Source organism: Narcine bancroftii, chromosome 8 (genome assembly GCF_036971445.1).
Source record: "Narcine bancroftii isolate sNarBan1 chromosome 8, sNarBan1.hap1, whole genome shotgun sequence".
In the NCBI taxonomy this organism is placed as follows: Eukaryota; Metazoa; Chordata; class Chondrichthyes; order Torpediniformes; family Narcinidae; genus Narcine; species Narcine bancroftii.
Genome location: NC_091476.1, coordinates 53,745,607 through 53,768,831, shown reverse-complemented (window position 1 = coordinate 53,768,831; position 23,225 = coordinate 53,745,607).

Below are 23,225 nucleotides of genomic sequence, written 5' to 3'. Positions count from 1 at the left end.
GCTGTATAGAAAGGGGCAATGAGTCATCATACAGGAGAGATGATATCACGGTAGTGGGCTGAATAGAAAGGGGCAATGAGTCATCATACAGGAGGGATGATATCACGGTAGTGGGCTGTATAGAAAGGGGCAATGAGTCATCATGCAGGAGAGATGATATCACGGTAGTGTGCTGTATAGAAAGGGGCAATGAGTCATCATGCAGGAGGGATGATATCACGGTAGTGGGCGGTATAGAAAGGGGCAATGAGTCATCATACAGGAGGGATGATATCACTGTAGTGGGCTGCATAGAAAGGGGCAATGAGTCATCATACAGGAGGGATGATATCACGGTAGTGAGCTGTATAGAAAGGGGCAATGAGTCAACATGCAGGAGGGATGATATCACGGTCGTGGGCTGTATAGAAAGGGGCAATGAGTCATCATACAGGAGGGATGATATCACGGTAGTGGGCTTTAGAAAAGGGGCAATAACACATCATACAGGAGGGATGATATCACGGTAGTGGGCTGTATAGAAAGGGGCAATGAGTCATCATGCAGGAGGGATGATATCAAGGTAGTGGGCTGTATAGATAGTGGCAATGAGTCATCATACAGGAGAGATGATATCACGGTAGTGGGCTGAATAGAAAGGGGCAATGAGTCATCATACAGGAGGGATGATATCACGGTAGTGGGCTGTATGGAAAGGGGCAATGATTCATCATACAGGAGGGATGATATCACGGTAGTGGGCTGTATAGAAAGGGGCAATGAGTCATCATACAGGAGGGATGATATCACGGTAGTGGGCTGTATAGAAAGGGGCAATGAGTCATCATACAGGGGGGATGATATCACGGTAGTGAGCTGTATAGAAAGGGGCAATCAGACATCATACAGGAGGGATGATATCACGGTAGTGGGCTGTATAGAAAGGAGCAATGAGTCATCATACAGGAGGGATGATATCTCGGTAGTGGGCTGTATAGAAAGGGGCAATGAGTCATCATGCAGGAGGGATGATATCACGGTAGTGGGCTGAATAGAAAGGGACAATGAGTCATCATGCAGGAGAGATGATATCACGGTCGTGGGCTGTATGAAAGGGGCAATGAGTCATCATACAGGAGGGATGATATCACGGTAGTGGACTGTATAGAAAGGGGCAATGAGTCATCATGCAGGAGGGATGATATCACGGTAGTGGGCTGAATAGAAAGGGGCAATGAGTCATCATGCAGGAGAGATGATATCACGGTAGTGGGCTGTATAGAAAGGGGCAATGAGTCATCATGCAGGAGGGATGATATTACGGTAGTGGGCTGTATAGAAAGGGGCAATGAGTCATCATACAGGAGGGATGATATCACTGTAGTGGGCTGCATAGAAAGGGGCAATGTGTCATCATACAGGAGGGATGATATCACGGTAGTGAGCTGTATAGAAAGGGGCAATGAGTCATCATACAGGGGGGATGATATCACGGTAGTGGGCTGTATAGAAAGGGGCAATCAGACATCATACAGGAGGGATGATATCACGGTAGTGGGCTGTATAGAAAGGAGCAATGAGTCATCATACAGGAGGGATGATATCACGGTAGTGGGCTGTGTAGAAAGGGGCAATGAGTCATCATGCAGGGGGGATGATATCAAGGTAGTGGGCTGTATAGAAAGGGGCAATGAGTCATCATACAGGAGAGATGATATCACGGTAGTGGGCTGAATAGAAAGGGGCAATGAGTCATCATACAGGAGGGATGATATCACGGTGGTGGGCTGTATAGAAAGGGGCAATGAGTCATCATGCAGGAGGGATGATATCACGGTATTGGGCTGTATAGAAAGAGGCAATGAGTCATCATGCAGGAGGGATGATATCACGGTAGTGGGCTGAATAGAAAGGGGCAATGAGTCATCATGCAGGAGAGATGATATCACGGTCGTGGGCTGTATAGAAAGGGGCAATGAGTCATCATGCAAGAGGAATGATATCACGGTAGTGAGCTGTATAGAAAGAGGCAATGAGTCAACATGCAGGAGGGATGATATCACGGTAGTGGGCTGTATAGGAAGGGGCAATGAGTCATCATACAGGAGGGATGATATCACGGTAGTGGGCTGTATATAAAGGGGCAATAAGACATCATACAGGAGGGATGATATCACGGTAGTGGGCTGTATAGAATGGGGCAATGAGTCATCATGTAGGAGGGATGATATCAAGGTAGTGGACTGTATAGATAGGGGCAATAAGACATCATACAGGAGGGATGATATCACGGTAGTGGTCTGTATAGAAAGGGGCAATGAGTCATCATACAGGAGGGATGATATCACGGTGGTGGGCGGTATAGAAAGGGGCAATGAGTCATCATGCAGGAGGGATGATATCAAGGTAGTGGGCTGTATAGAAAGGGGCAATGAGTCATCATACTGGAGGGATGATATCACAGTAGTGGGCTGTATAGAAAGGGGCAATGAGTCATCATACAGGAGGGATGATATCACGGTAGTGGGTTGTATAGAAAGGGGCAATGAGTCATCATGCAGGAGGGATGATATCACGGTAGTGAGCTGTATACAAAGGGGCAATCAGACATCATACAGGAGGGATGATATCACGGTAGTGGGCTGTATAGAAAGGAGCAATGAGTCATCATACAGGAGTGATGATATCACAGTGGTGGGCTGTATAGAAAGGGGCAATGAGTCATCATGCAGGAGGGATGATATCAAGGTAGTGGGCTGTATAGAAAGAGGTAATGAGTCATCATGCAGGAGAGATGATATCACGGTAGTGGGCTGTATAGAAAGGGGCAATGAGTCATCATGCAGGAGGGATGATATTACGGTAGTGGGCTGTATAGAAAGGGGCAATGAATCATCATACAGGAGGGATGATATCACGGTAGTGGGCTGCATAGAAAGGGGCAATGTGTCATCATACAGGAGGGATGATATCACGGTAGTGAGCTGTATAGAAAGGGGCAATGAGTCAACATGCAGGAGGGATGATATCACGATCGTGGGCTGTATAGAAAGGGGCAATGAGTCATCATACAGGAGGGATGATATCACGGTAGTGGGCTGTTGAGAAAGGGGCGATAAGACATCATACAGGAGGGATGATATCACGGTAGTGGGCTGTATAGAAAGGGGCAATGAGTCATCATGCAGGGGGGATGATATCAAGGTAGTGGGCTGTATAGAAAGGGGCAATGAGTCATCATACAGGAGAGATGATATCACGGTAGTGGGCTGAATAGAAAGGGGCAATGAGTCATCATACAGGAGGGATGATATCACGGTGGTGGGCTGTATAGAAAGGGGCAATGAGTCATCATACAGGAGGGATGATATCACGGTAGTGGGCTGTATAGAAAGGGGCAATGAGTCATCATACAGGAGGGATGATATCACGGTAGTGGGCTGTATAGAAAGGGGCAATGAGTCATCATACAGGGGGGATGATATCACGGTAGTGGGCTGTATAGAAAGGGGCAATCAGACATCATACAGGAGGGATGATATCACGGTAGTGGGCTGTATAGAAAGGAGCAATGAGTCATCATACAGGAGGGATGATATCACGGTAGTGGGCTGTATAGAAAGGGGCAATGAGTCATCATGCAGGAGGGATGATATCACGGTAGTGGGCTGAATAGAAAGGGGCAATGAGTCATCATGCAGGAGAGATGATTTCACGGTTGTGGGCTGTATAGAAAGGGGCAATGAGTCATCATGCAGGAGGGATGATATCACGGTAGTGGGCTGTATAGAAAGGGGCAATGAGTCATCATACAGGAGGGATGATATCACGGTATTGGGCTGTATAGAAAGAGGCAATGAGTCATCATGCAGGAGGGATGATATCACGGTAGTGGGCTGTATAGAAAGGGGCAATGAGTCATCATACAGGAGGGATGATATCACGGTAGTGGGCTGTATAGAAAGGGGCAATGAGTCATCATACAGGAGGGATGATATCACGGTAGTGGGCTGTATAGAAAGGGGCAATGAGTCATCATACAGGGGGGATGATATCACGGTAGTGGGCTGTATAGAAAGGGGCAATCAGACATCATACAGGAGGGATGATATCACGGTAGTGGGCTGTATAGAAAGGAGCAATGAGTCATCATACAGGAGGGATGATATCACGGTAGTGGGCTGTATAGAAAGGGGCAATGAGTCATCATACAGGAGGGATGATATCACGGTAGTGGGCTGTATATAAAGGGGCAATAAGACATCATACAGGAGGGATGATATCACGGTAGTGGGCTGTATAGAATGGGGCAATGAGTCATCATGTAGGAGGGATGATATCAAGGTAGTGGACTGTATAGATAGGGGCAATAAGACATCATACAGGAGGGATGATATCACGGTAGTGGTTTGTATAGAAAGGGGCAATGAGTCATCATACAGGAGGGATGATATCACGGTAGTGGGCGGTGTAGAAAGGGGCAATGAGTCATCATGCAGGAGGGATGATATCAAGGTAGTGGGCTGTATAGAAAGGGGCAATGAGTCATCATACTGGAGGGATGATATCACAGTAGTGGGCTGTATAGAAAGGGGCAATGAGTCATCATACAGGAGGGATGATATCACGGTAGTGGGCTGTATAGAAAGGGGCAATGAGTCATCATGCAGGAGGGATGATATCACGGTAGTGGGCTGTATACAAAGGGGCAATGAGTCATCATACAGGAGGGATGATATCACGGTAGTGAGCTGTATAGAAAGGGGCAATGAGTCATCATACAGGAGGGATGATATCACAGTGGTGGGCTGTATAGAAAGGGGCAATGAGTCATCATGCAGGAGGGATGATATCAAGGTAGTGGGCTGTATAGAAAGAGGTAATGAGTCATCATGCAGGAGAGATGATATCACGGTAGTGGGCTGTATAGAAAGGGGCAATGAGTCATCATGCAGGAGGGATGATATTACGGTAGTGGGCTGTATAGAAAGGGGCAATGAGTCATCATACAGGAGGGATGATATCATTGTAGTGGGCTGCATAGAAAGGGGCAATGTGTCATCATACAGGAGGGATGATATCACGGTAGTGAGCTGTATAGAAAGGGGAAATGAGTCAACATGCAGGAGGGATGATATCACGGTCGTGGGCTGTATAGAAAGGGGCAATGAGTCATCATACAGGAGGGATGATATCACGGTAGTGGGCTGTTGAGAAAGGGGCGATAAGACATCATACAGGAGGGATGATATCACGGTAGTGGGCTGTATAGAAAGGGGCAATGAGTCATCATGCAGGGGGGATGATATCAAGGTAGTGGGCTGTATAGAAAGGGGCAATGAGTCATCATACAGGAGAGATGATATCACGGTAGTGGGCTGAATAGAAAGGGGCAATGAGTCATCATACAGGAGGGATGATATCACGGTGGTGGGCTGTATAGAAAGGGGCAATGAGTCATCATACAGGAGGGATGATATCACGGTAGTGGGCTGTATAGAAAGGGGCAATGAGTCATCATACAGGAGGGATGATATCACGGTAGTGGGCTGTATAGAAAGGGGCAATGAGTCATCATACAGGGGGGATGATATCACGGTAGTGGGCTGTATAGAAAGGGGCAATCAGACATCATACAGGAGGGATGATATCACGGTAGTGGGCTGTATAGAAAGGAGCAATGAGTCATCATACAGGAGGGATGATATCACGGTAGTGGGCTGTATAGAAAGGGGCAATGAGTCATCATGCAGGAGGGATGATATCACGGTAGTGGGCTGAATAGAAAGGGGCAATGAGTCATCATGCAGGAGAGATGATTTCACGGTTGTGGGCTGTATAGAAAGGGGCAATGAGTCATCATGCAGGAGGGATGATATCACGGTAGTGGGCTGTATAGAAAGGGGCAATGAGTCATCATACAGGAGGGATGATATCACGGTATTGGGCTGTATAGAAAGAGGCAATGAGTCATCATGCAGGAGGGATGATATCACGGTAGTGGGCTGAATAGAAAGGGGCAATGAGTCATCATGCAGGAGAGATGATATCACGGTCGTGGGCTGTATAGAAAGGGGCAATGAGTCATCATGCAAGAGGAATGATATCACGGTAGTGAGCTGTATAGAAAGAGGCAATGAGTCAACATGCAGGAGGGATGATATCACGGTAGTGGGCTGTATAGGAAGGGGCAATGAGTCATCATACAGGAGGGATGATTTCACGGTAGTGGGCTGTATATAAAGGGGCAATAAGACATCATACAGGAGGGATGATATCACGGTAGTGGGCTGTATAGAATGGGGCAATGAGTCATCATGTAGGAGGGATGATATCAAGGTAGTGGACTGTATAGATAGGGGCAATAAGACATCATACAGGAGGGATGATATCACGGTAGTGGTCTGTATAGAAAGGGGCAATGAGTCATCATACAGGAGGGATGATATCACGGTAGTGGGCGGTATAGAAAGGGGCAATGAGTCATCATGCAGGAGGGATGATATCAAGGTAGTGGGCTGTATAGAAAGGGGCAATGAGTCATCATACTGGAGGGATGATATCACAGTAGTGGGCTGTATAGAAAGGGGCAATGAGTCATCATACAGGAGGGATGATATCACGGTAGTGGGCTGTATAGAAAGGGGCAATGAGTCATCATGCAGGAGGGATGATATCACGGTAGTGGGCTGTATACAAAGGGGCAATGAGTCATCATACAGGAGGGATGATATCACGGTAGTGAGCTGTATAGAAAGGGGCAATGAGTCATCATACAGGAGGGATGATATCACAGTGGTGGGCTGTATAGAAAGGGGCAATGAGTCATCATGCAGGAGGGATGATATCAAGGTAGTGGGCTGTATAGAAAGAGGTAATGAGTCATCATACAGGAGGGATGATATCACTGTAGTAGGCTGTATAGAAAGGGGCAATGAGTTATCATGCAGGAGGGATGATATCATGGTAGTGGGCTGTATAGAAAGGGGCAATGAGTCATCATGCAGGAGGGATGATATCACGGTAGTGGGCTGTATAGAAAGGGGCAATGAGTCATCATGCACGAGCGATGATATCACGGTAGTGGGCTGTATAGAAAGGGGCAATGAGTCATCATACAGGAGGGATGATATCACGGTAGTGTGCTGTATAGAAAGGGGCAATGAGTCATCATGCAGGAGGGATGATATCACGGTAGTGGGCTGTATAGAAAGGGGCAATGAGTCATCATGCAGGAGGGATGATATCACGGTAGTGGGCTGAATAGAAAGGGGCAATGAGTCATCATGCAGGAGAGATGATATCACGGTAGTTTGCTGTATAGAAAGGGGCAATGTGTCATCATGCAGGAGGGATGATATCACGGTAGTGGGCTGTATAGAAAGGGGCAATGTGTCATCATACAGGAGGGATGATATCACTGAAGTGGGCTGCATAGAAAGGGGCAATGAGTCATCATACAGGAGGGATGATATCACGGTAGTGAGCTGTATAGAAAGGGGCAATGAGTCAACATGCAGGAGGGATGATATCACGGTCCTGGGCTGTATAGAAAGGGGCAATGAGTCATCATACAGGAGGGATGATATCACGGTAGTGGGCTGTAGAGAAAGGGGCAATAAGACATCATACAGGAGGGATGATATCACGGTAGTGGGCTGTATAGAAAGGGGCAATGAGTCATCATGCAGGAGGGATGATATCAAGGTAGTGGGCTGTATAGAAAGTGGCAATGAGTCATCATACAAGAGAGATGATATCACGGTAGTGGGCTGAATAGAAAGGGGCAATGAGTCATCATACAGGAGGGATGATATCACGGTAGTGGGCTGTATAGAAAGGGGCAATGAGTCATCATACAGGAGGGATGATATCACGGTAGTGGGCTGTATAGAAAGGGGCAATGAGTCATCATACAGGAGGGATGATATCACGGTAGTGGGCTGTATAGAAAGGGGCAATGAGTCATCATACAGGGGGGATGATATCACGGTAGTGGGCTGTATAGAAAGGGGCAATCAGACATCATACAGGAGGGATGATATCACGGTAGTGGGCTGTATAGAAAGGAGCAATGAGTCATGATACAGGAGGGATGATATCACGGTAGTGGGCTGTATAGAAAGGGGCAATGAGTCATCATGCAGGAGGGATGATATCACGGTGGTGGGCTGAATAGAAAGGGGCAATGAGTCATCATGCAGGAGAGATGATATCACGGTCGTGGGCTGTATAGAAAGGGTCAATGAGTCATCATGCAGGAGGGATGATATCACGGTAGTGGGCTGTATAGAAAGGGGCAATGAGTCATCACACAGGAGGGATGATATCACGGGAGTGGGCTGTATAGAGAGCGGCAATGAGTCATCATACAGGAGGGATGATATCACGGTAGTGAGCTGTATAGAAAGAGGCAATGAGTCAACATGCAGGAGGGATGATATCACGGTAGTGGGCTGTATAGAAGGGGCAATGAGTCATCATACAGGAGGAATGATATCACGGTAGTGGGCTGTATATAAAGGGGCAATAAGACATCATACAGGAAGGATGATATCACGGTAGTGGGCTGTATAGAATGGGGCAATGAGTCATCATGCAGAAGGGATGATATCAAGGTAGTGGGCTGTATAGATAGGGGCAATGAGTCATCATACAGGAGGAATGATATCATGGTAGTGGGCTGTATAGATAGGGGCAATGAGTCATCATGCAGGAGGGATGATATCACGGTAGTGGGCTGTATAGAAAGGGGCAATGAGTGATCATACAGGAGGGATGATATCGCGGTAGTGGGCTGTATAGAAAGGGGCAATAAGTCATCATACTGGAGGGATGATATCACGGTGGTGGGCTGTATAGAAAGGGGCAATGAGTCATCAAGCACGAGGGATGATATCACGGTAGTGGGCTGTATAGAAAGTGGAAATGAGTTATCATTCAGGAGGGATGATATCACGGTAGTGGGCTGTATAGAAAGGGGCACAGTGTCATCATACAGGAGGGATGATATCATGGTAGTGGGCTGTATAGAAAGGGGAAATGAGTCATCATACAGGAGGTATGATATCATGGTAGTGGGCTGTATAGAAAGTGGCAACGAGCCATCATGCAGGAGGGATGATATCACAGTAGTGGGCTGTATAGAAAGGGGCAATAAGTCATCATGCAGGAGGGATGATATCAAGGTAGTGGGCTGTATAGAAAGGGGCAATGAGTCATCATACAGGAAGGATGATATCACGGTACTGGGCTGTATAGAAAGGTGCAATGAGTCATCATACAGGAGGGATGATATCACAGTAGTGGGCTGTATAGAAAGGGGCAATAAGTCATCATAAAGGAGGGATGATATCACGGTAGTGGGCTGTATAGAAAGGGGCAATGAGTCATCATACAGGAGGGAAGATATCACGGTAGTGGGCTGTATAGAAAGGGGCAATGAGTCATCATGCAGGAGGGATGATATCACGGTAGTGGGCTGTATAGAAAGAGGCAATGAGTCATCATTCAGGAGGGATGATATCACCGTAGTGGGCTTTATAGAAAGGGGCAATGAGTCATCATACAGGAGGGATGATATCACGGTAGTGAGCTGTATAGAAAGGGGCAGTGAGTCAACATGCAGGAAGGGTGATATCATGGTAGTGGGCTGTATAGAAAGGGGAAATGAGTCATCATACAGGAGGGATGATATCATGGTAGTGGGCAGTATAGAAAGGGGCAACGAGTCATCATGCAGGAGGGATGATATCACAGTAGTGGGCTGTATAGAAAGGGGCAATAAGTCATCATGCAGGAGGGATGATATCAAGGTAGTGGGCTGTATAGCAAGGGGCAATGAGTCATTATACAGGAGGGATGATATCACGGTAGTTGGCTGTATAGAAAGGGGCAATGAGTCATCATACAGGAGGGATGATATCACGGTGGTGGGCTGTATAGAAAGGGGCAATGAGTCATCAAGCACGAGGGATGATATCACTGTAGTGGGCTGTATAGAAAGGGGAAATGAGTCATCATTCAGGAGGGATGATATCACGGTAGTGGGCTGTATAGAAAGGGGCACAGAGTCATCAAACAGGAGGGATAATATCATGGTAGTGGGCTGTATCGAAAGGGGAATTGAGTCATCATACAGGAGGGATGATATCATGGTAGTGGGCTGTATAGAAAGGGGCAATGAGTCATCATGCAGGAGGGATGATATCACAGTAGTGGGTTGTATAGAAAGGGGCAATGAGTCATCATGCAGGAGGGATGATATCACGGGAGTGGGCTGAATAGAAAGGGGCAATGAGTCATCATACTGGAGGGATGATATCACGGTAGTGAGTTGTATAGAAAGGGGCAATGAGTCATCATACAGGAGGGATGATATCACGGTAGTGGGCTTTATAGAAAGGGGCAATGAGTCATCATACAGGATTGATGATATCACGGTAGTGAGCTGTATAGAAAGGGGCAATGAGTCACCATACAGGAGGGATGATATCATGGTAGTGGGCTGTATAGAAAGGGGCAATGAGTCATCATGCAGGAGGGATGATATCACAGTAGTGGATTGTATAGAAAGGGGCAATGAGTCATCATGCAGGAGAGATGATATCACGGGAGTGGGCTGTATAGAAAGGGGCAATGAGTCATCATGCAGGAGGGATGATATCACAGTAGTGGATTGTATAGAAAGGGGCAATGAGTCATCATGCAGGAGGGATGATATCACGGGAGTGGGCTGAAAAGAAAGGAGCAATGAGTCATCATACAGGAGGGATGATATCACGGTAGTGGGCTGTATAGAAAGGGGCAATGAGTCATCATACAGGAGGGATGATATCACGGTAGTTGGCTGTATAGAAAGGGGCAATGAGTCATGATACAGGAGGGATGATATCACGGTAGTGGATTTTATAGAAAGTGGCAATGAGTCATCATACAGGATTGATGATATCACAGTAGTGAGCTGTATAGAAAGGGGCAATGAGTCAACATGCAGGAGGTATGATATCACGGTAGTGGGCTGTATAGATAGGGGCAATGAGTCATCATACAGGAGGAATGATATCATGGTAGTGGGCTGTATAGAAAGGGGCAATGAGTCATCATGCAGGAGGGATGATATCACGGTAGTGGGCTGTATAGAAAGGGGTAATGAGTGATCATACAGGAGGGATGATATCGCGGTAGTGGGCTGTATAGAAAGGGGCAATAAGTCATCATACTGGAGGGATGATATCACGGTGGTGGGCTGTATAGAAAGGGGCAATGAGTCATCAAGCACGAGGGATGATATCACGGTAGTGGGCTGTATAGAAAGTGGAAATGAGTTATCATTCAGGAGGGATGATATCACGGTAGTGGGCTGTATAGAAAGGGGCACAGTGTCATCATACAGGAGGGATGATATCATGGTAGTGGGCTGTATAGAAAGGGGAAATGAGTCATCATACAGGAGGTATGATATCATGGTAGTGGGCTGTATAGAAAGTGGCAACGAGCCATCATGCAGGAGGGATGATATCACAGTAGTGGGCTGTATAGAAAGGGGCAATAAGTCATCATGCAGGAGGGATGATATCAAGGTAGTGGGCTGTATAGAAAGGGGCAATGAGTCATCATACAGGAAGGATGATATCACGGTACTGGGCTGTATAGAAAGGTGCAATGAGTCATCATACAGGAGGGATGATATCACAGTAGTGGGCTGTATAGAAAGGGGCAATAAGTCATCATAAAGGAGGGATGATATCACGGTAGTGGGCTGTATAGAAAGGGGCAATGAGTCATCATACAGGAGGGAAGATATCACGGTAGTGGGCTGTATAGAAAGGGGCAATGAGTCATCATGCAGGAGGGATGATATCACGGTAGTGGGCTGTATAGAAAGAGGTAATGAGTCATCATGCAGGAGAGATGATATCACGGTAGTGGGCTGTATAGAAAGGGGCAATGAGTCATCATGCAGGAGGGATGATATTACGGTAGTGGGCTGTATAGAAAGGGGCAATGAGTCATCATACAGGAGGGATGATATCATTGTAGTGGGCTGCATAGAAAGGGGCAATGTGTCATCATACAGGAGGGATGATATCACGGTAGTGAGCTGTATAGAAAGGGGAAATGAGTCAACATGCAGGAGGGATGATATCACGGTCGTGGGCTGTATAGAAAGGGGCAATGAGTCATCATACAGGAGGGATGATATCACGGTAGTGGGCTGTTGAGAAAGGGGCGATAAGACATCATACAGGAGGGATGATATCACGGTAGTGGGCTGTATAGAAAGGGGCAATGAGTCATCATGCAGGGGGGATGATATCAAGGTAGTGGGCTGTATAGAAAGGGGCAATGAGTCATCATACAGGAGAGATGATATCACGGTAGTGGGCTGAATAGAAAGGGGCAATGAGTCATCATACAGGAGGGATGATATCACGGTGGTGGGCTGTATAGAAAGGGGCAATGAGTCATCATACAGGAGGGATGATATCACGGTAGTGGGCTGTATAGAAAGGGGCAATGAGTCATCATACAGGAGGGATGATATCACGGTAGTGGGCTGTATAGAAAGGGGCAATGAGTCATCATACAGGGGGGATGATATCACGGTAGTGGGCTGTATAGAAAGGGGCAATCAGACATCATACAGGAGGGATGATATCACGGTAGTGGGCTGTATAGAAAGGAGCAATGAGTCATCATACAGGAGGGATGATATCACGGTAGTGGGCTGTATAGAAAGGGGCAATGAGTCATCATGCAGGAGGGATGATATCACGGTAGTGGGCTGAATAGAAAGGGGCAATGAGTCATCATGCAGGAGAGATGATTTCACGGTTGTGGGCTGTATAGAAAGGGGCAATGAGTCATCATGCAGGAGGGATGATATCACGGTAGTGGGCTGTATAGAAAGGGGCAATGAGTCATCATACAGGAGGGATGATATCACGGTATTGGGCTGTATAGAAAGAGGCAATGAGTCATCATGCAGGAGGGATGATATCACGGTAGTGGGCTGAATAGAAAGGGGCAATGAGTCATCATGCAGGAGAGATGATATCACGGTCGTGGGCTGTATAGAAAGGGGCAATGAGTCATCATGCAAGAGGAATGATATCACGGTAGTGAGCTGTATAGAAAGAGGCAATGAGTCAACATGCAGGAGGGATGATATCACGGTAGTGGGCTGTATAGGAAGGGGCAATGAGTCATCATACAGGAGGGATGATTTCACGGTAGTGGGCTGTATATAAAGGGGCAATAAGACATCATACAGGAGGGATGATATCACGGTAGTGGGCTGTATAGAATGGGGCAATGAGTCATCATGTAGGAGGGATGATATCAAGGTAGTGGACTGTATAGATAGGGGCAATAAGACATCATACAGGAGGGATGATATCACGGTAGTGGTCTGTATAGAAAGGGGCAATGAGTCATCATACAGGAGGGATGATATCACGGTAGTGGGCGGTATAGAAAGGGGCAATGAGTCATCATGCAGGAGGGATGATATCAAGGTAGTGGGCTGTATAGAAAGGGGCAATGAGTCATCATACTGGAGGGATGATATCACAGTAGTGGGCTGTATAGAAAGGGGCAATGAGTCATCATACAGGAGGGATGATATCACGGTAGTGGGCTGTATAGAAAGGGGCAATGAGTCATCATGCAGGAGGGATGATATCACGGTAGTGGGCTGTATACAAAGGGGCAATGAGTCATCATACAGGAGCGATGATATCACGGTAGTGAGCTGTATAGAAAGGGGCAATGAGTCATCATACAGGAGGGATGATATCACAGTGGTGGGCTGTATAGAAAGGGGCAATGAGTCATCATGCAGGAGGGATGATATCAAGGTAGTGGGCTGTATAGAAAGAGGTAATGAGTCATCATACAGGAGGGATGATATCACTGTAGTAGGCTGTATAGAAAGGGGCAATGAGTTATCATGCAGGAGGGATGATATCATGGTAGTGGGCTGTATAGAAAGGGGCAATGAGTCATCATGCAGGAGGGATGATATCACGGTAGTGGGCTGTATAGAAAGGGGCAATGAGTCATCATGCACGAGCGATGATATCACGGTAGTGGGCTGTATAGAAAGGGGCAATGAGTCATCATACAGGAGGGATGATATCACGGTAGTGTGCTGTATAGAAAGGGGCAATGAGTCATCATGCAGGAGGGATGATATCACGGTAGTGGGCTGTATAGAAAGGGGCAATGAGTCATCATGCAGGAGGGATGATATCACGGTAGTGGGCTGAATAGAAAGGGGCAATGAGTCATCATGCAGGAGAGATGATATCACGGTAGTTTGCTGTATAGAAAGGGGCAATGTGTCATCATGCAGGAGGGATGATATCACGGTAGTGGGCTGTATAGAAAGGGGCAATGTGTCATCATACAGGAGGGATGATATCACTGAAGTGGGCTGCATAGAAAGGGGCAATGAGTCATCATACAGGAGGGATGATATCACGGTAGTGAGCTGTATAGAAAGGGGCAATGAGTCAACATGCAGGAGGGATGATATCACGGTCCTGGGCTGTATAGAAAGGGGCAATGAGTCATCATACAGGAGGGATGATATCACGGTAGTGGGCTGTAGAGAAAGGGGCAATAAGACATCATACAGGAGGGATGATATCACGGTAGTGGGCTGTATAGAAAGGGGCAATGAGTCATCATGCAGGAGGGATGATATCAAGGTAGTGGGCTGTATAGAAAGTGGCAATGAGTCATCATACAAGAGAGATGATATCACGGTAGTGGGCTGAATAGAAAGGGGCAATGAGTCATCATACAGGAGGGATGATATCACGGTAGTGGGCTGTATAGAAAGGGGCAATGAGTCATCATACAGGAGGGATGATATCACGGTAGTGGGCTGTATAGAAAGGGGCAATGAGTCATCATACAGGAGGGATGATATCACGGTAGTGGGCTGTATAGAAAGGGGCAATGAGTCATCATACAGGGGGGATGATATCACGGTAGTGGGCTGTATAGAAAGGGGCAATCAGACATCATACAGGAGGGATGATATCACGGTAGTGGGCTGTATAGAAAGGAGCAATGAGTCATGATACAGGAGGGATGATATCACGGTAGTGGGCTGTATAGAAAGGGGCAATGAGTCATCATGCAGGAGGGATGATATCACGGTGGTGGGCTGAATAGAAAGGGGCAATGAGTCATCATGCAGGAGAGATGATATCACGGTCGTGGGCTGTATAGAAAGGGTCAATGAGTCATCATGCAGGAGGGATGATATCACGGTAGTGGGCTGTATAGAAAGGGGCAATGAGTCATCACACAGGAGGGATGATATCACGGGAGTGGGCTGTATAGAGAGCGGCAATGAGTCATCATACAGGAGGGATGATATCACGGTAGTGAGCTGTATAGAAAGAGGCAATGAGTCAACATGCAGGAGGGATGATATCACGGTAGTGGGCTGTATAGAAGGGGCAATGAGTCATCATACAGGAGGAATGATATCACGGTAGTGGGCTGTATATAAAGGGGCAATAAGACATCATACAGGAAGGATGATATCACGGTAGTGGGCTGTAAAGAATGGGGCAATGAGTCATCATGCAGAAGGGATGATATCAAGGTAGTGGGCTGTATAGAAAGGGGAAATGAGTCATCAAGCACGAGGGATGATATCACGGTAGTGGGCTGTATAGAAAGTGGAAATGAGTTATCATTCAGGAGGGATGATATCACGGTAGTGGGCTGTATAGAAAGGGGCACAGTGTCATCATACAGGAGGGATGATATCATGGTAGTGGGCTGTATAGAAAGGGGAAATGAGTCATCATACAGGAGGTATGATATCATGGTAGTGGGCTGTATAGAAAGTGGCAACGAGCCATCATGCAGGAGGGATGATATCACAGTAGTGGGCTGTATAGAAAGGGGCAATAAGTCATCATGCAGGAGGGATGATATCAAGGTAGTGGGCTGTATAGAAAGGGGCAATGAGTCATCATACAGGAAGGATGATATCACGGTACTGGGCTGTATAGAAAGGTGCAATGAGTCATCATACAGGAGGGATGATATCACAGTAGTGGGCTGTATAGAAAGGGGCAATAAGTCATCATAAAGGAGGGATGATATCACGGTAGTGGGCTGTATAGAAAGGGGCAATGAGTCATCATACAGGAGGGAAGATATCACGGTAGTGGGCTGTATAGAAAGGGGCAATGAGTCATCATGCAGGAGGGATGATATCACGGTAGTGGGCTGTATAGAAAGAGGCAATGAGTCATCATTCAGGAGGGATGATATCACCGTAGTGGGCTTTATAGAAAGGGGCAATGAGTCATCATACAGGAGGGATGATATCACGGTAGTGAGCTGTAAAGAAAGGGGCAGTGAGTCAACATGCAGGAAGGGTGATATCATGGTAGTGGGCTGTATAGAAAGGGGAAATGAGTCATCATACAGGAGGGATGATATCATGGTAGTGGGCAGTATAGAAAGGGGCAACGAGTCATCATGCAGGAGGGATGATATCACAGTAGTGGGCTGTATAGAAAGGGGCAATAAGTCATCATGCAGGAGGGATGATATCAAGGTAGTGGGCTGTATAGCAAGGGGCAATGAGTCATTATACAGGAGGGATGATATCACGGTAGTTGGCTGTATAGAAAGGGGCAATGAGTCATCATACAGGAGGGATGATATCACGGTGGTGGGCTGTATAGAAAGGGGCAATGAGTCATCAAGCACGAGGGATGATATCACTGTAGTGGGCTGTATAGAAAGGGGAAATGAGTCATCATTCAGGAGGGATGATATCACGGTAGTGGGCTGTATAGAAAGGGGCACAGAGTCATCAAACAGGAGGGATAATATCATGGTAGTGGGCTGTATCGAAAGGGGAATTGAGTCATCATACAGGAGGGATGATATCATGGTAGTGGGCTGTATAGAAAGGGGCAATGAGTCATCATGCAGGAGGGATGATATCACAGTAGTGGGTTGTATAGAAAGGGGCAATGAGTCATCATGCAGGAGGGATGATATCACGGGAGTGGGCTGAATAGAAAGGGGCAATGAGTCATCATACTGGAGGGATGATATCACGGTAGTGAGTTGTATAGAAAGGGGCAATGAGTCATCATACAGGAGGGATGATATCACGGTAGTGGGCTTTATAGAAAGGGGCAATGAGTCATCATACAGGATTGATGATATCACGGTAGTGAGCTGTATAGAAAGGGGCAATGAGTCACCATACAGGAGGGATGATATCATGGTAGTGGGCTGTATAGAAAGGGGCAATGAGTCATCATGCAGGAGGGATGATATCACAGTAGTGGATTGTATAGAAAGGGGCAATGAGTCATCATGCAGGAGAGATGATATCACGGGAGTGGGCTGTATAGAAAGGGGCAATGAGTCATCATGCAGGAGGGATGATATCACAGTAGTGGATTGTATAGAAAGGGGCAATGAGTCATCATGCAGGAGGGATGATATCACGGGAGTGGGCTGAAAAGAAAGGAGCAATGAGTCATCATACAGGAGGGATGATATCACGGTAGTGGGCTGTATAGAAAGGGGCAATGAGTCATCATACAGGAGGGATGATATCACGGTAGTTGGCTGTATAGAAAGGGGCAATGAGTCATGATACAGGAGGGATGATATCACGGTAGTGGATTTTATAGAAAGTGGCAATGAGTCATCATACAGGATTGATGATATCACAGTAGTGAGCTGTATAGAAAGGGGCAATGAGTCAACATGCAGGAGGTATGATATCACGGTAGTGGGCTGTATAGATAGGGGCAATGAGTCATCATACAGGAGGAATGATATCATGGTAGTGGGCTGTATAGAAAGGGGCAATGAGTCATCATGCAGGAGGGATGATATCACGGTAGTGGGCTGTATAGAAAGGGGCAATGAGTGATCATACAGGAGGGATGATATCGCGGTAGTGGGCTGTATAGAAAGGGGCAATAAGTCATCATACTGGAGGGATGATATCACGGTGGTGGGCTGTATAGAAAGGGGCAATGAGTCATCAAGCACGAGGGATGATATCACGGTAGTGGGCTGTATAGAAAGTGGAAATGAGTTATCATTCAGGAGGGATGATATCACGGTAGTGGGCTGTATAGAAAGGGGCACAGTGTCATCATACAGGAGGGATGATATCATGGTAGTGGGCTGTATAGAAAGGGGAAATGAGTCATCATACAGGAGGTATGATATCATGGTAGTGGGCTGTATAGAAAGTGGCAACGAGCCATCATGCAGGAGGGATGATATCACAGTAGTGGGCTGTATAGAAAGGGGCAATAAGTCATCATGCAGGAGGGATGATATCAAGGTAGTGGGCTGTATAGAAAGGGGCAATGAGTCATCATACAGGAAGGATGATATCACGGTACTGGGCTGTATAGAAAGGTGCAATGAGTCATCATACAGGAGGGATGATATCACAGTAGTGGGCTGTATAGAAAGGGGCAATAAGTCATCATAAAGGAGGGATGATATCACGGTAGTGGGCTGTATAGAAAGGGGCAATGAGTCATCATACAGGAGGGAAGATATCACGGTAGTGGGCTGTATAGAAAGGGGCAATGAGTCATCATGCAGGAGGGATGATATCACGGTAGTGGGCTGTATAGAAAGAGGCAATGAGTCATCATTCAGGAGGGATGATATCACCGTAGTGGGCTTTATAGAAAGGGGCAATGAGTCATCATACAGGAGGGATGATATCACGGTAGTGAGCTGTATAGAAAGGGGCAGTGAGTCAACATGCAGGAAGGGTGATATCATGGTAGTGGGCTGTATAGAAAGGGGAAATGAGTCATCATACAGGAGGGATGATATCATGGTAGTGGGCAGTATAGAAAGGGGCAACGAGTCATCATGCAGGAGGGATGATATCACAGTAGTGGGCTGTATAGAAAGGGGCAATAAGTCATCATGCAGGAGGGATGATATCAAGGTAGTGGGCTGTATAGCAAGGGGCAATGAGTCATTATACAGGAGGGATGATATCACGGTAGTTGGCTGTATAGAAAGGGGCAATGAGTCATCATACAGGAGGGATGATATCACGGTGGTGGGCTGTATAGAAAGGGGCAATGAGTCATCAAGCACGAGGGATGATATCACTGTAGTGGGCTGTATAGAAAGGGGAAATGAGTCATCATTCAGGAGGGATGATATCACGGTAGTGGGCTGTATAGAAAGGGGCACAGAGTCATCAAACAGGAGGGATAATATCATGGTAGTGGGCTGTATCGAAAGGGGAATTGAGTCATCATACAGGAGGGATGATATCATGGTAGTGGGCTGTATAGAAAGGGGCAATGAGTCATCTTGCAGGAGGGATGATATCACAGTAGTGGGTTGTATAGAAAGGGGCAATGAGTCATCATGCAGGAGGGATGATATCACGGGAGTGGGCTGAATAGAAAGGGGCAATGAGTCATCATACTGGAGGGATGATATCACGGTAGTGAGTTGTATAGAAAGGGGCAATGAGTCATCATACAGGAGGGATGATATCACGGTAGTGGGCTTTATAGAAAGGGGCAATGAGTCATCATACAGGATTGATGATATCACGGTAGTGAGCTGTATAGAAAGGGGCAATGAGTCACCATACAGGAGGGATGATATCATGGTAGTGGGGTGTATAGAAAGGGGCAATGAGTCATCATGCAGGAGGGATGATATCACAGTAGTGGATTGTATAGAAAGGGGCAATGAGTCATCATGCAGGAGAGATGATATCACGGGAGTGGGCTGTATAGAAAGGGGCAATGAGTCATCATGCAGGAGGGATGATATCACAGTAGTGGATTGTATAGAAAGGGGCAATGAGTCATCATGCAGGAGGGATGATATCACGGGAGTGGGCTGAAAAGAAAGGAGCAATGAGTCATCATACAGGAGGGATGATATCACGGTAGTGGGCTGTATAGAAAGGGGCAATGAGTCATCATACAGGAGGGATGATATCACGGTAGTTGGCTGTATAGAAAGGGGCAATGAGTCATGATACAGGAGGGATGATATCACGGTAGTGGATTTTATAGAAAGTGGCAATGAGTCATCATACAGGATTGATGATATCACAGTAGTGAGCTGTATAGAAAGGGGCAATGAGTCAACATGCAGGAGGTATGATATCACGGTAGTGGGCTGTATAGAAATGGGCAATGAGTCATCATACAGGAGGGATGATATCACGGTAGTGGGCTGTATAGAAAGGGGCAATAAGACATCATACAGGAGGGATGATATCACGGTAGTGGGCTGAATAGAAAGGGGCAATGAGTCATCATGCAGAAGGGATGATATCAAGGTAGTGGGCTGTATAGATAGGGGCAATGAGTCATCATACAGGAGGAATGATATCATGGTAGTGGGCTGTATAGAAAGGGGCAATGAGTCATCATGCAGGAGGGATAATATCACGGTAGTGGGCTGTATAGAAAGGGGCAATGAGTGATCATACAGGAGGGATGATATCACGGTAGTGGGCTGTATAGAAAGGGGCAATAAGTCATCATACTGGAGGGATGATATCACGGTGGTGGGCTGTATAGAAAGGGGAAATGAGTCATCAAGCACGAGGGATGATATCACGGTAGTGGGCTGTATAGAAAGTGGAAATGAGTTATCATTCAGGAGGGATGATATCACGGTAGTGGGCTGTATAGAAAGGGGCACAGTGTCATCATACAGGTGGGATGATATCATGGTAGTGGGCTGTATAGAAAGGGGAAATGAGTCATCATACAGGAGGGATGATATCATGGTAGTGGGCTGTATAGAAAGTGGCAACGAGCCATCATGCAGGAATGATGATATCACAGTAGTGGGCTGTATAGAAAGGGGCAATAAGTCATCATGCAGGAGGGATGATATCAAGGTAGTGGGCTGTATAGAAAGGGGCAATGAGTCATCATACAGGAAGGATGATATCACGGTAGTGGGCTGTATAGAAAGGTGCAATGAGTCATCATACAGGAGGGATGATATCACAGTAGTGGGCTGTATAGAAAGGGGCAATAAGTCATCATAAAGGAGGGATGATATCACGGTAGTGGGCTGTATAGAAAGGGGCAATGAGTCATCATACAGGAGGGAAGATATCACGGTAGTGGGCTGTATAGAAAGGGGCAATGAGTCATCATGCAGGAGGGATGATATCAAGGTAGTGGGCTGTATAGAAAGGGGCAATGCGTCATCATACTGGAGGGATGATATCACGGTGGTGGGCTGTATAGAAAGGGGCAATGAGTCAACAAGCACGAGGGATGATATCACGGTAGTGGGCTGTATAGAAAGTGGAAATGAGTCATCATTCAGGAGGGATGATATCACGGTAGTGGGCTGTATAGAAAGGGGCACAGAGTCATCATACAGGAGGGATGATATCATGGTAGTGGGCTGTATAGAAAGGGGAAATGAGTCATCATACAGGAGGGATGATATCATGGTAGTGGGCAGTATAGAAAGGGGCAACGAGTCATCATGCAGGAGGGATGATATCACAGTAGTGGGCTGTATAGAAAGGGGCAATAAGTCATCATGCAGGAGGGATGATATCAAGGTAGTGGGCTGTATAGCAAGGGGCAATGAGTCATTATACAGGAGGGATGATATCACGGTAGTTGGCTGTATAGAAAGGGGCAATGAGTCATCATACAGGAGGGATGATATCACGGTGGTGGGCTGTATAGAAAGGGGCAATGAGTCATCAAGCACGAGGGATGATATCACGGTAGTGGGCTGTATAGAAAGGGGAAATGAGTCATCATTCAGGAGGGATGATATCACTGTAGTGGGCTGTATAGAAAGGGGCACAGAGTCATCAAACAGGAGGGATAATATCATGGTAGTGGGCTGTATCGAAAGGGGAATTGAGTCATCATACAGGAGGGATGATATCATGGTAGTGGGCTGTATAGAAAGGGGCAATGAGTCATCATGCAGGAGGGATGATATCACAGTAGTGGGTTGTATAGAAAGGGGCAATGAGTCATCATGCAGGAGGGATGATATCACGGGAGTGGGCTGAATAGAAAGGGGCAATGAGTCATCATACTGGAGGGATGATATCACGGTAGTGGGCTGTATAGAAAGGGGCAATGAGTCATTATAAAGGAGGGATGATATCACGGTAGTGAGTTGTATAGAAAGGGGCAATGAGTCATCATACAGGAGGGATGATATCACGGTAGTGGGCTTTATAGAAAGGGGCAATGAGTCATCATACAGGATTTATGATATCACGGTAGTGAGCTGAATAGAAAGGGGCAATGAGTCATCATACAGGAGGGATGATATCATGGTAGTGGGCTGTATAGAAAGGGGCAATGAGTCATCATGCAGGAGGGATGATATCACAGTAGTGGATTGTATAGAAAGGGGCAATGAGTCATCATACAGGAGGGATGATATCACGGGAGTGGGCTGTATAGAAAGGGGCAATGAGTCATCATGCAGGAGGGATGATATCACAGTAGTGGATTGTATAGAAAGGGGCAATGAGTCATCATGCAGGAGGGATGATATCACGGGAGTGGGCTGAAAAGAAAGGGGCAATGAGTCATCATACAGGAGGGATGATATCACGGTAGTGGGCTGTATAGAAAGGGGCAATGAGTCATCATACAGGAGGGATGATATCACGGTAGTTGGCTGTATAGAAAGGGGCAATGAGTCATCATACAGGAGGGATGATATCACGGTAGTGGATTTTATAGAAAGTGGCAATGAGTCATCATACAGGATTGATGATATCACAGTTGTGAGCTGTATAGAAAGGGGCAATGAGTCAACATGCAGGAGGTATGATATCACGGTAGTGGGCTGTATAGAAATGGGCAATGAGTCATCATACAGGAGGGATGATATCACGGTAGTGGGCTGTATAGAAAGGGGCAATAAGACATCATACAGGAGGGATGATATCACGGTAGTGGGCTGAATAGAAAGGGGCAATGAGTCATCATGCAGGAGGGATGATATCACGGTAGTGGGCTGTATAGAAAGGGGCAATAAGACATCATACAGGAGGGATGATATCACGGTAGTGGGCTGAATAGAAAGGGGCAATGAGTCATCATGCAGGAGGGATGATATCACGGTAGTGGGCTGTATAGAAAGGGGCAATGAGTCATCATACAGGAGGGATGATATCATGGTAGTGGGCTGTATAGAAAGGTGCAATGAGTCATCAT